Source organism: Mobula hypostoma, chromosome 9 (assembly GCF_963921235.1).
Source record: "Mobula hypostoma chromosome 9, sMobHyp1.1, whole genome shotgun sequence".
NCBI classification, from domain to species: domain Eukaryota; kingdom Metazoa; phylum Chordata; class Chondrichthyes; order Myliobatiformes; family Myliobatidae; genus Mobula; species Mobula hypostoma.
The window spans coordinates 23,217,958-23,235,327 of record NC_086105.1 but is presented as its reverse complement, the minus strand read 5'-3'; the positions used below and the strand labels follow the sequence as shown (position 1 = coordinate 23,235,327).

General features: G+C 39.1%; 1 protein-coding gene across 6 annotated transcripts in view; it reads left to right on the top strand.

Moving 5' to 3' along the window:
- The window catches only part of foxp2 (forkhead box P2), a 762,934-nt gene that overhangs the window by 109,313 nt on the left and 636,251 nt on the right, over window positions 1-17,370 (top strand). The window contains exon 2 of one of the 6 annotated variants that reach the window (XM_063057870.1): window positions 3,237-3,326. The exons of the other annotated variants lie outside the window; for them this stretch is intronic. The gene's annotated coding sequence lies outside the window, so the exon portion shown is untranslated. The remainder of the gene's footprint in view (window positions 1-3,236; window positions 3,327-17,370) is intronic. 6 annotated transcript variants of the gene reach the window in all.

Genomic DNA, 17,370 nt, shown 5'->3' with positions numbered 1-17,370 from the left:
TATGATACATCAGTTCTTCAGTATTGTAGATTGCAAAGGAGGTAGTGTTATGTTGTAGCAAAGCATAAACAGCTGGTAGAATAGGCAAAATCATGGTTGATGAAATTTAATGTGGACAAATGTGAGATGAATCATTTTGGTTGGAATAATTAAGAGTGTGTGGGAACAGAGGGACCTAGGAGAATAGGTAAACATCATTGAAAGTTGCAAAGTAGATTGAGAAAGTGGATAATAACATGTATGCTGAAATAGGCTTCATTAATAAAGGAAAAGTTTATGAAAACAAGGAGGTCTTGCTGAATCTTTGAATTAAAATGTGTTTACAGAATGACTTGAATAGATTAGGAGAATGGTCAAAGATGTGCCAGATGGAATACAGTGTAGGGAAGTGTATGGTCATGCACTTTGGTAGAAAGAATAAAGGCATCGAGTGTTTTCTAAGCAAGGAGCAAATTCAAAAATCAGAGTTACAAAGGAACTTGAGAGTCCTTGTGTAGGATCCGCTAAAGGTTAACTTGCAAGTTGAGTTGGTAATAAGGTAGATAAATGCAATTTATTTCCAAAGGTCAAGAATATAAAAGCAAGAATGTAATGATGAGGCTTTGTAAGGCATTGATTAGACCACGTGTGGATTATTGTGAGCAGTTTTACGCCCCATGTGTACGGTAGGATGTGTTGACATTGGAGTAGGTCCAGAGGAAGTTTACGAGAATGATTCCAAGAATGGAAAGATATGAGGAGCATTGATGGCTCTAGGCCTGTATTGACTGGATTTTAGAAGAATGTGGGAGGACCTCATTGAATCTTACCGAATATTTAAAGGCTTAGAGAGAGTGGACACAGAGAGGATGTTTCCAATAATGGATGAGCTGGAGGGCACAGGCTCAAAATAGAAGGACATGCCTGTAGAACAGAGATGAAGAGAAATTCCTTTAGCCAGAGGATAGTGAATTTGTGGAATTCATTGCCACAGACAGCTGTGTTTGACAAGTCTTTGGAGGTTGATAGGTACTTGATTAGTAAGGACATCAAAGGTTACAAGGTGAAAGCAGGAGAATGAGGTTGAAAGGGAAAATAAATCATGTAGGATTGACTGGCAGTGTAGAGTCGATCAGCCAAAAGGGCTGAATTGTGCTCCCATGTCTTATGGTCTTAAGAACTTCAATGCAACATGTGGTTTGTTCTAAATGCATTGCCTGCAATGTGGCTGAGGAAACTGTTGCAAGAGTCTTCCAAGGAAATTTGATAAATATAAGATACGGAAAAATTTGCAAGGCTGCAGAAGAGGAGCCAAGGGTTAGGGCTGGTGAGATGCTTTGCCAGGCAGTCAGTGTGAACATGATGGGCCAAATGGCCATACATGCTGTTGAGTGACTATGAAATCTTCAGAGCAATCAAGTAGTTTATCACATTGAAGAACTACCACAGCTCTCAAGCAAGAAAGTCAGCAGTATAAATTTTAACAAACATTTTTACAGATCTATAAATAGCAGAGGAGACACACAAGGTTAAGCTAGAAGCTAAAATTACAAAGGTTTTTACTAAACAAGAACGACACACACACACACACACACACACACACACAAACCCCTACCTACCTATAGGACTGGAGATTATTTGGTGACTATTGCTTGGCACACTATTAAAATTGCACACAATTTTGAAAGTCAGGAGGGATGTTTTTACAGCAAGATTAATTTGCATAAAGTTCACTTCAGGGTGGTTATCTCTAAAGAGTATACTGATGAAGACTGGAAAACAATCCACTCTGTGGAAGAGCAGGGAATCAAAGACAACGGTGTATCCATTTCTGCATTTAACTACACATATGCAGTTCCAGAAGTTGCTGTCAGTTTTATATTGTAATGATAATGAACATTGACAGTTTTTCCATCATTACAACCAAATATCCAGGCCAATATTGTTTAGAGTGAGTGAAAGTTAAGTCAGCTGCAGAAATAAAAGATATCACTCAGGGATTTGGGATGAATTAGGATGTCGATGGGAAGTACATCTGACAACAGCATTTCAGGCAAATACTTCACATCATATCACCTATCAGTCCTGTCCTTACTTTGACTCTCAGTCACCAAATGCTTGAAATTTAAGATTGTGATCGTTTTATTGAAAGTCCCTTTGAGGCTTTGCCTCTCCCCTACTTTATAATCTCTGACAGCATAGCTACTGTATCCCAAGTCTATTTAGGGATTCCATGTCAGTAAAAATGCTGTACTTTCAGTATTGTTTGCAGAGGTTGAGGGGCATGTCGATAACACAAAACAAGCTCATAAGGATAACTTGAATATTCCTTGCAACTTGTGTGAATGAATTATTGGAGCAAATAGAAGGAGCAGAAATTTATTGCAGGTGATGCTTTTTAAATTCCATTTTACCACAGCTATTGTTTTGCTTGAAAGGTCATGGAAGATCACAGGTAGAATTGCACTCTTCAATTCTTGTGTTCCAATTGAACTAGTGTAGAAAAAAAGAGTTTGACTTATTTTGGACTGAGATCTTCCTCCTGACGAGTATAACAGCCTGGTGTATGATTAAATAGCTGTCTCCCATATCAACACGTTATGAATGCTAACGTGGCAGATACTTTAGGGTCTGAGGAAGATTTCCTTGATAAGATTGTTAGTGTTTTAACATTAATCTTAAGTTTATTTTGAATGAATTCAACCTATTATTCACTGGACCCAAATATCTTACATTGTTAACCATGTTGGTGGTATTGTAAAAAACCTCTGCATGCTTCACATCTATACTTCAAAATTTAAGGTTGAACTCTGGAGGAACATAACAATTAATTGATGGATTACAGGTCATTTTTTTTGTCATCGGTTAAAATGTGATCTGAAACTTTAAATAGGAATTTGGATAGGATGTTTGTTTTTCAAATATTAAAAACATGCGTACAGCAACAGAAACGCATATGGGCTTGTATCAGTTTTTTTAGCTCTCAGGTTGTTAATCAGTGTTATTTCACTTGCTGAATTGCAGTCATCGAGATAGTGTAGACTAGGAAAACATTGGCTCTTGATGAATATCCCATTAGAGAAATGTCCTATCTAGCTTCTTTGTGTTTCTTTCAAACTCATCCCTATAACAGTACACAGCTGAATAATTTGAATATCAGCATGGCAATTCAATGCATTGCCATTTTGACTGAATATTCAACCATTTAATCTGGGCACCTTGGTAATACATATTCCTTTTGTGTTTTTTTTGTGTAGGGACCTCCCAAGATGATGTTCCTGCCACCAGACATTAGCAGGAAGTTCCGTCATCTCTTGACTGTGGGTCATGTTTTCCTGAGTGTGCAGGTACCACCTCAGAACCTTACATCACTGGGGCAATCAGAAACTCACTGGGGAAGAAGCCTGCGGGGAAGAAAGAATAGAAATAAGATGGAGCAGAGGGAGGAGGTAGACTAGGAACAATTCAACTGAGGGGATGAGACATTCATAGCGGTTCTGTGGATTCTTTATTTGGAGTTGCTTGTAGAGTGTAGCTAATTTACTAGTTAGGTGCCCTTTATGAAGTGCTGAGAGACTGCTCAAACCTTTCAGTGAAGTACCTCAGAGATGACAGAACTGCTGTTATTCTGCTTTGTGAAAGAGGAATCCTAGACCTATCTCTGCAGACATACTTAGCTGAACCTCTGGAGGTAGAGGTACATAGCTTGCCTTTGTTGTCTTTCTTTATGGTGACTGAGACCGTTGATATTTGAGCATTCAAATTAAAGGATACTTCTGACTTTGAGTGAATGCTTAGCTTGAGTGAACTCTTTGTTTCAAACTTTGAAAATGTGGTTCGCATAAAAATAAAACGAGATCTGACAATGGATGACAAGGAAGGCTTGGATAAAACTAACTTTCAATGCAATGCTCGGAGCACCCTAACAAAAATATATAGTGCATCGGAGAATCAAATTGTCACAAAACTCTGCAAGACTGTTTAATGACACGTTGCAAGATGGTGCCAATGACCAACAGCAATGCTTTGCAGACAGCTCACAAAATTACTGGACACTGTAATAGATTCAAGATTCAAAGCAGATTTATTATCAAAGTGTGTATGCAGTATACAATTCTGAGATTCGTCTTCCCACAAAACAAAGAAAACCATGGAACCCATTCAAAGAAAAACATCAAGCCCTCAACAGACAAAAAAAATGAACAAATCACATAAATGGCCAAAAACAAGTGAAAAACACAGAATATAAAACATCAGAACACAAAGTCCTTGAAGCAGTTCAGTTTAGTTCAATTCATTTAGCGCTTTGCTATTTGTTGACTGCAGGCTGCAGAGCTAGTCCGCCTTGATCAAAATCACATAAAGTAGCAATAAGAAAGGAGTAGCCAGAAACCAGAAACACATGATAACATTAACTACAGAGTCCAATCTACAAGCCTTTCCCAAAACCCAGAGCTCTGGCACCATTCTCCAGCAGCATCAAGAGGGAGAGGTACTGGTAAAATGCAGGCAGGTGGCGCTGAACACCCGCTCACCTTCCGCTCTCATCTTCGTTAATTTCAATCTTCCTCGACACTTCAATGGCGAGACCAGTGAGAAATGGTCTCCAGACTGCACACTTTGCTCGAAACCTCACCAAACACCCTCAGAGACAGCAAAGCACCAGATCGCTTGATTTACCCGAAAACACACTGTTTTGCAGTCTCCTGGGGGATTCAGTGAATCAGACTCTCAAGAGCACAGGTACGGCTAGGGTCCCATCACTGGGGCTGGACACTGTGTTGAAGCCTGATGGCAGAAGGTCGATTCCATTACTCTGCAACGATTAAAATGTCGAGCAAGATTGAAATTTGTTGATGAGAAGAGTGGAAAGTGAACAGGTGTTCAGCACTGTCTGCTTGCATTTAACTGGTTTCCCTCTCTTTTCTCTACTACTGTTGGATGGAAGGTTCTGGATTCATGGACTCCGTGTCACCAGGTTTGGAAGCAGTTGTTGCCCTGAAGCCATCAGGCCTACTGGATGTGTTTCATGCTCACCTCAGTGCTGAACTGGCTCTGCAACTGCGGACTCATTTTCGGGAACTCTGCTGTTCATGTTCCTTGTGTATTTATTTTTTTTAATATTTGCACCATTTGATCAAGGTGTCAAGACCAAGGAAGAAGAATGATCTGGTGTTCAGCTCACTAATCTGGGAAGTTTACTTACTTCAGCGCGGCAACCATTGTTACTCACCTCAGCACTGAATTCACTCTGTGGCCGTCGACTCACTTTCAGGGACTTTGTGGTTAATGTATTGTGTATCACTTGTTTACTTTTTTATCATTTGCACGATTTGTTCTTTTTTTCACATATTAGGTTTGCACACGGTCTTTGTTGCGTGGGTTTTGTTAATAGGTTCTATTGTGTTTCTTTATGTTTGTGGCTACCTGCAGAAGACGAATCTTAAGGTTGTATGCAGTTTACACACTTTGATAATAAATGTATTTTGAACTTTGAACTTTGATCCTTGTATCCTTTTGCTGTAATAGATTGGCCAAGAATTCCAATGCCCCAGGTTTGAAGCAGACATTAAAATTACTCTTCCTTCAAAGGTAACATTTATAAGGGACATGAGGATGCATCTGTTGCATGCACCTTAGTAGGTAAAAACTGAGTGCACATTTTTTTGAATTTGGAGAATGAGTATTTATTTAAAGAGGAAGCTTATTATTACAATGAGCAAAGTGTTAAAAGACATGCTTAACGGCAAGAATTTCGCTGAACAGAGTGAGTCTGCTGTTCGTGGAGCTAGTTGATTGTACTTAATACCAGCAGGATTTTTTTTTAAGAAGGTTGTGTTTACAAGAGTGAAACAAAAGTCATGTCAAACAATGATTGATGTGTACATCACTTTCAGACATTTCTTCTTCCTCCTGTTGCTGCACATTTACCTATTGCAGGAGCTCCGTCTCTCTTTGTTTAACCTGGACTGTGATTTGATGTAATAAACTGGATACCGATAACTTTGAATTCCTTGTTTAGAGCAAAAACCGTTAAACAGCAAATCCTAAGACAGTGTAATTTATTTTATTTATTTATTGAGATACGGCATGGAATAGGCCCACCCAGCTCTTTGAGCCATGCTGCTGAGCAATCTCCCAATTTAGTCCCAGCCATATCACAGGACAATTTACCATGACCAATTAACCTATCAATCGTTTAGTCTTTGGTCTGTAGGAGGAAACTGGAGCACCTGGAGGAAACCCATGTGGTCATGGGGAGAACATACAAACTTCTTACAGACAGCCACAGGAAATGAACCCGGGTTGTCTGAAGTATAAAGCATTGTACTGACCATTATGCTGCCCTGCCGCCTATTTTAGTATATTTAGTAATGTACTACAAACAATCTCAAAATCAGAATCAAGTGCATTATCACTGACAGATGTTGTAAAATTTGTTGTTTTGCCGCAGTAGTACAATGCAAGACATAAAAGTAACTATAAATGACAGTAAGGAATATAACAATAAATAAACAGTGGAAGAGGGGAGTAAAATAGTGAAGTGTTCATGGGTTCATGGACCACTCAGAAATCTGATGGCAGAGGGGGAGAAACTGTTCCTATATCGTTGAGTGTGCATCTTTGGGCTCCTGTATCTCCTCCTTGATGGTAGCAATGAGTAGAGGGCATGTCCTGAATGGTGAAAGTCCTTAATGATGAATGCCGCCTTCGCTTTTTGAAGATGTCCTCTGTGGCGGGGAGGTAGTGTCCATAATGGAACTGGCTGAGTCTACAACACTCTGCAGCTTCTGTTTTGATTCTGTTTATTGGAGCTTCCATAGCAGGAGGTGATGCAGCTAGTCAGAATGCTCTCCATCTGTACAAATTTGCAAGGGACTTTGGTGAAGGGCCTGTTTCTGTGTTGTCGTGTTCTATGACTCTATGAAATACCAATTCTCCTCAAACTCATAATGAAGTACAGCTGCTGAAATGCTTTCTTCATGACTGCACCCAGGATAGATGTTCTTACATTCCAGCGTCCAGGAACTTGAAGCTGCTCCACCTTTTTCCACTGCTGACCCCTCAATGAAGATTGGTGTGTGTTTTCCTGACTTCCCCTTTTTGAAGTCCACAACCTTGGTCTTACTGAAATTGAGTCGTTGTTGTGACACCACTCAATTAGCTGATCCATATGCTTCCTGACTTGCTGAGCTCCTCCCAAATTTACGTGTGAAATCTGTGCCTGTTTGGATATTATTACGAGTATTGTTTCATGGTTTGGAAAATCTTAACAATGTGAACAAAATTCCACGGGTACTGGATCATCAATCTTTCAGCTCTAATTGTGGAATGGGTCGCATGTTTCTTAGGTTCCAACCTGTAATGCGGGTCACATTTATAACTGGGTATAAGGTTTTCTGTTATCTGCCAGCTGCTTTACACAGATTTAAATGACGGCCTGTGCTTCTTTGAAGTTTCCACACAATACAAGAGTCATTAGTATTGGACCTTGATATCTGAAGAAGCATCTGAGAGACTGCTGCACTTTTAAAACTGCATTTAAAACCCCTTTTCCTTGCACCTGGATAGAATTGGATTGTCTTCTGACAGACTGAAAAACCACTGGGATTATTTGGTTTCATTAGCTGTAAGAGTTTTGGATACCCAGAATATAGGAATCTGCATTGGGCACATTGGCATCTGGATTTTCAATAGAGAGAGAGATTTCTGGATGACATAAATTGTGTATGATAGCCTACGAACAATTTGCAGTCCAAACAAATGTGTGGGATGTGCACTTAAAACAAATAAACAATAAGAAATCTGTACCAGCTGTTGCAAAGAAAAACATGGCCTAAAGAAGTTTCTGTGTGGCTGTCAAAAGTGATAATTGCACTCTAATTTTATACCGGTAATTTTATTTAAACAACTATGTGGGTGTTGTGTGAAATATACGGTGTGGCAGTGCAAGTAGTCATTAGGAACATTGATACTATTTTCAAGTTACCTATGGCAGAAGGAAATAGTTGCAAAGAATGACTGGCCTTATCAATTTTCTGTGTTCCACTCAATGTTTGATGCACAAGGTGGAACCGCATAGTTAGGTGAGACTAATTTCCTCAATGGAAATGTTAGATCGTTTTGTTGTTAGGTCGCATCTGGAATTTCCACTTGGCGGATGATTTCCCTCCATGCCACTCTGTCCCGACACTTGTCCACAACATCCCTAGCCTTGTCCAGCTTGGTCCAATCCTTGATGTTATCCAGCCACGTCATTCTTTGCCTTCCTCTTCCTTTCTTTCCCTCCACCTTTCCATATAGCAAATCCGACAAGATGTTATCCCTCCGTGTAACATGTCCACAATAAGCAACTTTTAACTTCATAATCTTCTCCAGCAGTATCCGTGGTCTATCAACTTCGGACAAAACCCTCTCATGTGAAACTTTCTCTACCCAGCTGATCTTCAACATTCGTCGATAGCACCACATTTCAAAAGCATGAATTCGTTTCATGTCATCCTTCTTCAGGGTCCATGTTTCTGATCCATACCTCAGCAGTGACCATACGTAACACTCGAGGAAGCGGATTCTACTTTGGATGTCTACCTTCCGATTGCATAGTAAATCTTTTAGCTTCATGAACTGGGTCTTAGCCATACCTATTCTCCTTCTGATCTCAACTTCACATCTCCCATCATCTGTCAGACAGCTGCCAAGATATTCGAACTTTCATACCTGTTCAGTGTCTTGTCCACTCACTTGCAACGATACCATCATGAATGAGTCTTTAGTGTTTGTTTTGCTTACCCCCATCGATTTTGATTTCTTAGGGTTGATTTTCAGTCCGTGTCAAGATTTTTCTCATTCACTTTATTCAGCATAATTTGCAGTTCGCATTTGCTGTCAGCTAACAACACGGTGTCATCCGCATACCTGATGTTATCCACCTTCCGGCCTCCAATTGGAATACCTGTCTCTTGATGGTCATATTCCCAAAAAATCCATTCTCCGTAGAGGTTGAACAAATCTGCCGAGCCAACACAGCCTTGCCTTACGCCTTGTTTAATACATGCCCATGGTGATAGCTCATTTTCTACCCTGACCGCCGCTTTGTTTCCAATACAAGTTCCTTATTATCTGCACATTCTCCCATCCCCGAGTTGGTACTTGATTAGCACCTCTATTACTTTCTCATGTCTTACTTTATCAAAGGCCTTTTCATAGTCAATAAAACATAAGTAGATGGTCTTTTGTGCCTCAATGCATCGCTCCGTGATGTTTCTCATCGCAAATATTCCTTCCCTTGTTCCTGACACTTTATGAAAACCAAACTGTGTTTCTCCAATTTCATCACTGATTGTACTTTTCATTCTGCTGAACACTATTTTCAACAGTAGCTTGATGCAGTGAGACATTAAGCTTATCGTCCTGTGTTCGTTACATTTTATCATTCTTGGCTTTTTTGGTAAGGCGATAAATACCGATTTGAGAAAGTCCTCCGGAAGATTTCATGTCATATAACTGTTGTTTAATATCACTAAAAGGTTCATTTTTCCCTTCGGACCAAGTGATTTCAGAATTTCAGTGGAAACCTTATCTTCACCAGCCACCTTTCTGACTTTTAGACTCCAAATCGCACTTTCCATCTCTGACATCAATATTTTAGGTTGATTAGTAATTTGATTTAATTGTGGTAAATCCTCAATCCTGCTATCTTCAAATAAATGAACACGGTGCAGCACGTCACACAAACCAATCTCCCGTCCTTGGACTCACTTTACACCGCACTCTGTCAGAGCAGTGCTGCCAGGATAATCAAGGACATGACCCACCCAGCCAACACACCTTTTGTCCCTCTTCCCTCCGGGAGAAGGTTCAGGAGTTTGAGGGCTCATACGGCCAGATTTGGGAACAGCACCTTTCCAACTGTGATAAGACTGCTGAATGGACCCTGACCCGGATTTGGGCCGTACCCTCCAAATATCCCGACCTGCCTCTCGGTTTTTTTTTGTACTACCTTACTTTCCATTTTTCTATTTTCTATTTATGATTTATAATTTAAATTTTTAACATTTACTATCGATTTGTAATCCAGGGAGCAGGAAGCGCAGAATCAAATATCGCTGTGTACGTTCTAGTATCAATTGTTTGGCGACAATAAAGTATAATTCCGAGATGTACTCAACCCATCTGTCCATGATCTCTTCTTTTTCATAGCATGGATTACCACTACCGTCTTCGATACACCCAGTTGATGGCACAGTCCTCTTTAATTTTGTCATATCCTTTGTCTTTTGGTGAAGGCCTTTATAATCATGTCTTCGTTCATACTGCTCAATTTCTTCGCACTTTTCCTTCATCCAATTCTCTTTCGCTTCCTTACATTTTCTTTGAATCAAGTGGTGTAGGGCTTTGAAGCGTTCATTATCCTGATGTTTTACATTTCTTCTTTCTTCAGTTAACTTTCTCAACTCCTCAGTGAACCAAGGGTTATGTCTTTTGCTCCTTTTCTGATAACCCAAAATCTTTTCCGCAACTTCTGTCACTGTTGTTTTAAGCTCTTCCCAGATGTTCTGCACTGCCATGTTGCTACCCTTGTCAAAATTGAAAATCTATTCTCCGTTTCGACCAGATATTCGATCTTTTTTGCTTCAGCCGTAATGAGTAAATCAAAGTCTATCTTATTTGATGGTTTGGTCTTTCTCATCTTCTTCAAATGCACACTCATGTCCAATACCACAGGGTTGTGATCTGTATAACAGTCAGCACCAGGGTACAATTTCACTTGCTTTTCTCCATTCCTGAACTGATTGGGTTCTAAAAAATAGTCAATTTGGTTTTTCACTGAACCATCAGGACTGGTCCATATGTACAGTCTCCTTTTTGGCAGACTGTACCAGGCATTCGCAATCATTAGCTTGTTAGCTTTTGCTGATTCAACCAGTCTTTCTCCTCAGTCGTTTCTTTCTCCAAGCCCGAAGGGTCCTACAGTCAAAACTTCTCTTGCGCTGCTAACTTTGGCATTAAAATCACCAAGAATCACAATTACCTCGTTGTTTTTATTCTTTTTCATGAGCTTTTCAACTTCTCCGTAGACCATATCGACTTCGTCATCGTCATAGTCTGTGGTTGGCATATAGACCTGTATGACGTTAATGTCAAACGGTTTAGCTGAGATTTTAATCATCATCACTCTTTTGTTAATGGATACACTGCCTTTGATAGTTCTCGCTGTTTCCTTGTCTACCAAGATTCCAACTCCGCGCTTATATTCAGTTCCTCCTGAATAATCAGTTGGTATCTGTCATCCCTTTCGAACCATCCCCCCTCTGTCCATCTCGTTTCACATAGTCTGAGTATGTTTATCTTCAGTCTTTTCATTTCCATAACCACATTTTCTAGTTTACCTCGTATAAGAAGATATCTAATATTCCACTTAGCTATCCTGACATGAGTTTTTCGCTTGATGACGACCCTGGTAGTCTCATTCCTACCGTTGCCGGACGCAACTCCACTACTGTTATTCATGGCTCCGTTAACGTCATTGTTTTGATCCTTTATTGAGACTGACATATTGGGAAATTATGTGCTTGGCAGGTTACAGCAGTGGTTTGCTTTTGCCTTCTGCCGGGTCAATTTAAAGAGATCACCACCTCTCTTCTTGGTAGATCAGCTGCTTGCAAAGCAACCATTGTCTTCCAAGGTGGTAGCTCTTTCGTCTTCCCCATCAGTCTGTTGCTGGGTCCACCATTGGCCATCGCTCATAACCCTGAGCAAGGGATCCTTACCAGGTGCAACCAGCTGTGTCAGCTGGACCTGGGGCGAATCGCAAGGGAAGGGTCGACCACACATTTAGGCCAACTTAAGGCCCTGCTACACATGTTACGTCACAATTGTATATAACTAGATTCTGCTATGTCATGTGATGTCGAGAGCTTTGCTAACAATATCCATAATGCTGCTGATCTTTGGAGTTCTGTCTATTGACTTTCTGAAGGAAAATCGTTTTTCAGGTGATGATTGCTTATAAATGGCACAATGGACGTAGTTCCTTGAAGACCTGAGATAAGCTCTTTAGGTGCTGTTCTCAGAGGCCTGTGACGACAAGTGTTGTTAGTGAGTGAACTATGAGAGTCGCTGCCTTTACAGATGAGCAACTCCTCTGTAAAATGGCCAGAGAGTGCGTCTATTATAAATGAGCCACTTTTTATGATTGACAATCTTTCATCAGAACCTTTGCCAGCATTTTATATTTTTATTGCACATTTCCAACATCTGCAGTTTAATCCTTGATGACTTTTATTGTAATTGTTGGAACATTCAATACCTATTCAGTGAGAAAGGCCTGATTCTGGAAGTACCTCTTAGCTAATAGGATTCCACTTTGTATTAAAAAGAGTGCTCTGTTAATTGCTGTTGTGATAGATGAAGGAGAAGGGATCCCTGGTCTCATTCTTTATGCACAAAATGCTTTGACTGCTGAAATATTGAAGTAATATCAGAAATGCTGATATAGTTGGCTATATGGTACTTCCCAGTGTGATGTTTCACTGTTCTGAGACCTGGAACAGTAGTAATGGAATGCCATACCAATGACATGGGCACCAGATCTACTTAAAATGATTCCTTGGAGTTTAGAAGAATGAGGGGAGACCTCATAGAAACATTTCGAGTGTTTGAAGGGCATGGACAGAGTGGATGTGGCAAAGTTATTTCCCATGATGGGGGAGTCTAGTACGAGAGGGCATGACTTAAGGATTGAAGGGCGCCCATTCAGAACAGAAATGCGAAGAAATTTTTTTAGTCAGAGGGTGGTGAATCTATGGAATTTGTTGCCACGGGCAGCAGTGGAGGCCAAGTCATTGGGTGTATTTAAGGCAGAGATTGATAGGTATCTGAGTAGCCAGGGCATCAAAGGTTATGGTGAGAAGGCAGGGGAGTGGGACTAAATGGGAGAATGGATCAGCTCATGATAAAATGGCAGAGCAGACTTGATGGGCCGAATGGCTAACTTTTGCTCCTTTGTCTTATGGTCTTACGATTAATTGAATTAAAGGTAGCCAGCATGTTTCTCCAATGGCATCAAACAGCTAGCGTAAGAAACCTGTTAAACTAAAGAAAGGGGCTTTAAAATTGAAGCTTGCAACTAATTGTTCAGGAAACAATAGCCCGTATTTTCTTAAGATCCATATTAAATCCCTAAAGGAAACCTGATCATTATAACTGTCTTGATTGTGGTAGACTACTGCTAAACTTTTCCACAGGTACTTGTCTGACTTTTCCTCCAAATGACACTAAACATTTTGCTTTTGTAGGTTCGACTCAGGATAGTTTTGTCCATTTTCCCCTTCCCCCCCTTTACACTCTTCTTTTTGTTAGTTGATTCTAGTTTGATGACTTCCTTCAAAAGTGTTTTTGAAAGATATTAATTGCTTAGTAAAATAGGACCTGAGGGAAGATTTGATTTCTTTTTAAAAAGTAGTAAGAATCAATGAAAGGAGATTTGTGTATGTTTGCAAAATGAAGAAAGTATTTAACTTAACTCTGAACAATACAAGAGGGAAATAGATATGAATTTATTGCAATGTCCTCTCTTGATTTGGCTGCATAAATAACATTACTTAGGGAAATCATCACTTCATCAAAACTGGTCTTTGCAAAATGCTGTGGAACATTTATTGAAACCCTGAAGTCAAAGAAGTCTTATTGGTTTTTGATCAGTTTTGTCAAAAGATGAAGACAGCATTTCAGTTTAACCCGATCTACTATTTGCACATTTAATTTTGCAGCTGATATAATATATAAACTGTAGCATGGTAGCAATCACTTTATTAATTAGTTGAATTGACATTTATTGATTGGAAATTTGCAGAAACCCTACCCCTGTCCACACACCTCCCTCTCTGGCCTTTAATCCCTTATAGCTGATGCTGTCCACTTCACTTTTGAAGGTAGATTTATACTTGATGTATATTTTCACAGCCACTCCTGGATGTGTCCTCATCTTAAATGTTATATTTATTCTTGAAACACTGATTATGGAAAATATTTAGATTTCTTCAATTATCCATGAGATGTTATCTTTCTTAGCAAGTTTTTTAAATCAACTTGAAGAAATATTACTTAATGTAAACAAAAATAATTTTGAGCAACATACATCAAAGTTGCTGGTGAACGCAGCAGGCCAAGCAGCATCTGTAGGAAGAGGTGCAGTCGACGTTTCAGGCCGAGACCCTTCGTCAGGACTAACTGAAGGCAGAGTGAGTAAGGGATTTGAAAGTTGGAGGGGGAGGGGGCGATCCAAAATGATAGGAGAAGACAGGAGGGGGAGGGATAGAGCCGAGAGCTGGACAGGTGATAGGCAAAAGGGGATACGAGAGGATCATGGGACAGGAGTTCCGGGAAGAAAGACAAGTGGGGGGGGGGTGACCCAGAGGATGGGCAAGAGGTATATTCAGAGGGACAGAGGGAGAAAAAGGAGAGTGAGAGAAAGAATGTGTGCATAAAAATCAGTAATAGATGGGGTACGAGGGGGAGGTGGGGCCTTAGCGGAAGTTAGAGAAGTCGATGTTCATGCCATCAGGTTGGAGGCTACCCAGATGGAATATAAGGTGTTGTTCCTCCAACCTGAGTTTTTATTTTGGCCCTATTGCATGTAATTTTTGGAAGCAGTAAAACAGAATCCAGATATAAATTTAAATAACCAATTGTATGTGGATTTCCATCTTATCCATATCCCTTAGAGTCTATAAACTCATTAGGGGGATGGCTGAGGTTGACAGTCATAGTCTTTTCTCCAGGATTAAGTTGTCCAAAACTAGAGGGCATTGATACAAGAAGATAGGGCAGAGATTTAAAAGAGATTTAAAAAATAATTTTGATGCCATTTGTAGCTTTATTGCAGAAATCTTTATATAATGGTGAATTTAAAACTTTTCTTCATACAACAAAATACAATAGTGTCATCATTGTTAAGTTGATTTCAATATCACAGTGTCTTTAGTGATGAATAACTTGTTATAGCTAAATTAGCCAAAATCACAGGACAATTTATTTGCCTCTTTCCCTGAGAATGTAGAAAATGGTACTTGCATCTATTTTGTTAATTTTGAGGTCGTTCTTTGTAAAATTTGAATTTAAGTTCCCTGCATACAACTTTGACTATGCTTCAAAGATACATTCTTCATTGGGTATAAAGTGCTTGGGATGTGCTTGAAAGAACATGAAAGGCATTATATAAAAGCAAGTCTTTTTTTATTTTGTCCATGTTCATTATTTGCTGCCAATGAAAATAATTTCATTTGTTGATAAATTGATTAATTTCACGTTGTTGCAATTGTAGCAAATCAAGAGATGAAAATGAAAAATTTTAAATCATAGGTAAGGGTAAATTACCATATATAAATGCAAATGATGACAAGCATTCATGAGAAATGTGCATAAATAGTTCTCACTTAATTTCATGATTTGATTATTTATTGACAGCACTTTGCTGTTAGTAAATAATCAAATCATGAAATTAAGTGTTATTTTGACCCTAATGCATATAATTTTTGGAAGGAGAAGAAGAGAACCTATATATAAACTTACACAACTAAGTGTGCAAATTTATTTTGGCCCTATTGCATGTAATTTTTGGAAGCAGTAAAACAGAACCCAGATATAAATTTAAATAACCAATTGTATGTGGATTTCCATCTTATCCATATCCCTTAGAGTCTATAAACTCATTCGGGGGATGGCTGAGGTTGACAGTCATAGTCTTTTCTCCAAGATTAAGTTGTCCAAAACTAGAGGGCATTGATACAAGAAGATAGGGTAGAGATTTAAAAGAGAGACCTGAGAGGTGATTTCTTTCCACAGAAATTAGTGAGTTCCAGGGATGAGCTGCCAAAGGAAGTGGCAGAGACAGGTATATTTAAAGGTATTTGGATTGGCACATAGAGGGGAGAGGTTTATAGGGTTATGGCTGATCATAGGCAAACAGGGAGGATTCTATGGTGAGTATAGACTGGTTAGGCCAGAGAACCTGTTTCTGTGGTGTGCAATTCTATGATTCTAAGACTCTAACTCTGTGGATGGACGAAGTTAATTTAGTAAATAACTAGTAATTTATCTTAAAGCACGTATTCCTTAACATTTCAGTTTTCTTCCTACTCTTGAATATATGGTAGGTTGCCTTTCTTTTTTGGCAGCAATTTATATTAATGTTGCTAACTCTAGAAAATCTGTCTCTACCACTTCCCTCATTTATCCTCTTGCTTTCAGTCACCTGATTGACTTATCCTCTCTTTGCATAACCAATGATTGTAATTTTGTGCTGTGTGGTGTAAACTGGGATAAGAGCTGTGAACTCCTTGCTATACATTGCCGTAATCAGGACAAAAACAAATTTAATTGGTACTCTCGTGCATCTGTGGGCGACAGCATTCGATTTCATTTCATTTTGATGCCAGAATCTGACATAAAATTCAACCGTAAACTGATAATTCAAACATAGGAACATAACATTTCTTCCCTAACCTGCAATAACAGTTGGGCAACAGTGCTGGTGAGGAGCAGAAAGTAAAGTTACATTGTAATTTTCGTTGCCTTGGTTTCAAAGCAAGATTGACACAACCAAACTTCCAAAGCAAATTGCAGCTTGAAATTCAGAATCCTGTGAATCATTTCTATTACCCACAAGACTAGAGTTAAAGTACATATTTCTACAGAGGGCCTGCAGCAGACTAACTTTATATTTGTAAGACTATTCAACTGTGGAAGTTAAGAAATTTCTTTTACAGTTAAAGTTTGAAGAAAAATGGACATTGAATCTTTGGACACTACCTCACTTTTTTAATATACAGTATTTCTGTTTTTGCACGGTTTTTAAAATCTATTCAATATATGTATACTGTAATTGATTTACATGTTTATTAATTATTTTTTCTCTCTGCTAGATTATGTATTGCATTGCACTGCTGCTGTTAAGTTAACAAATGTCAGGTCACATGTCAGTGATAATAAACCTGATTCTGATTCTGAAAATATAGCAAATTCATCAGTCTTGTCAAGATTCATATAACTCCTTACTAGCCTGTTGTTAATTTTGCTATCATTTGCTATATGAACTTGTAGTTTTCAAAAGAGTATATTTACTTTGCATGCAAATCCAGAACAATTTGGAATGGAGATGTTGCTTACACTGGTAGAAATTGATTTTGTCTTGTATCTCTTTGTAAGCTTGTTGATTAAAAAGAAGTGCTGCCGAAACAGTGTTCGTTTCCATCAACAAATGTGGTCCTTTAGATTTGCTATATGGTGGGTAACCACATGATTGCAAAAATACATAAAACACACTGGAGATACTTGTCGGGATCATTTTAATCTATTTCGCTGCTGTTCTTGACTGAGACTGAATTACAG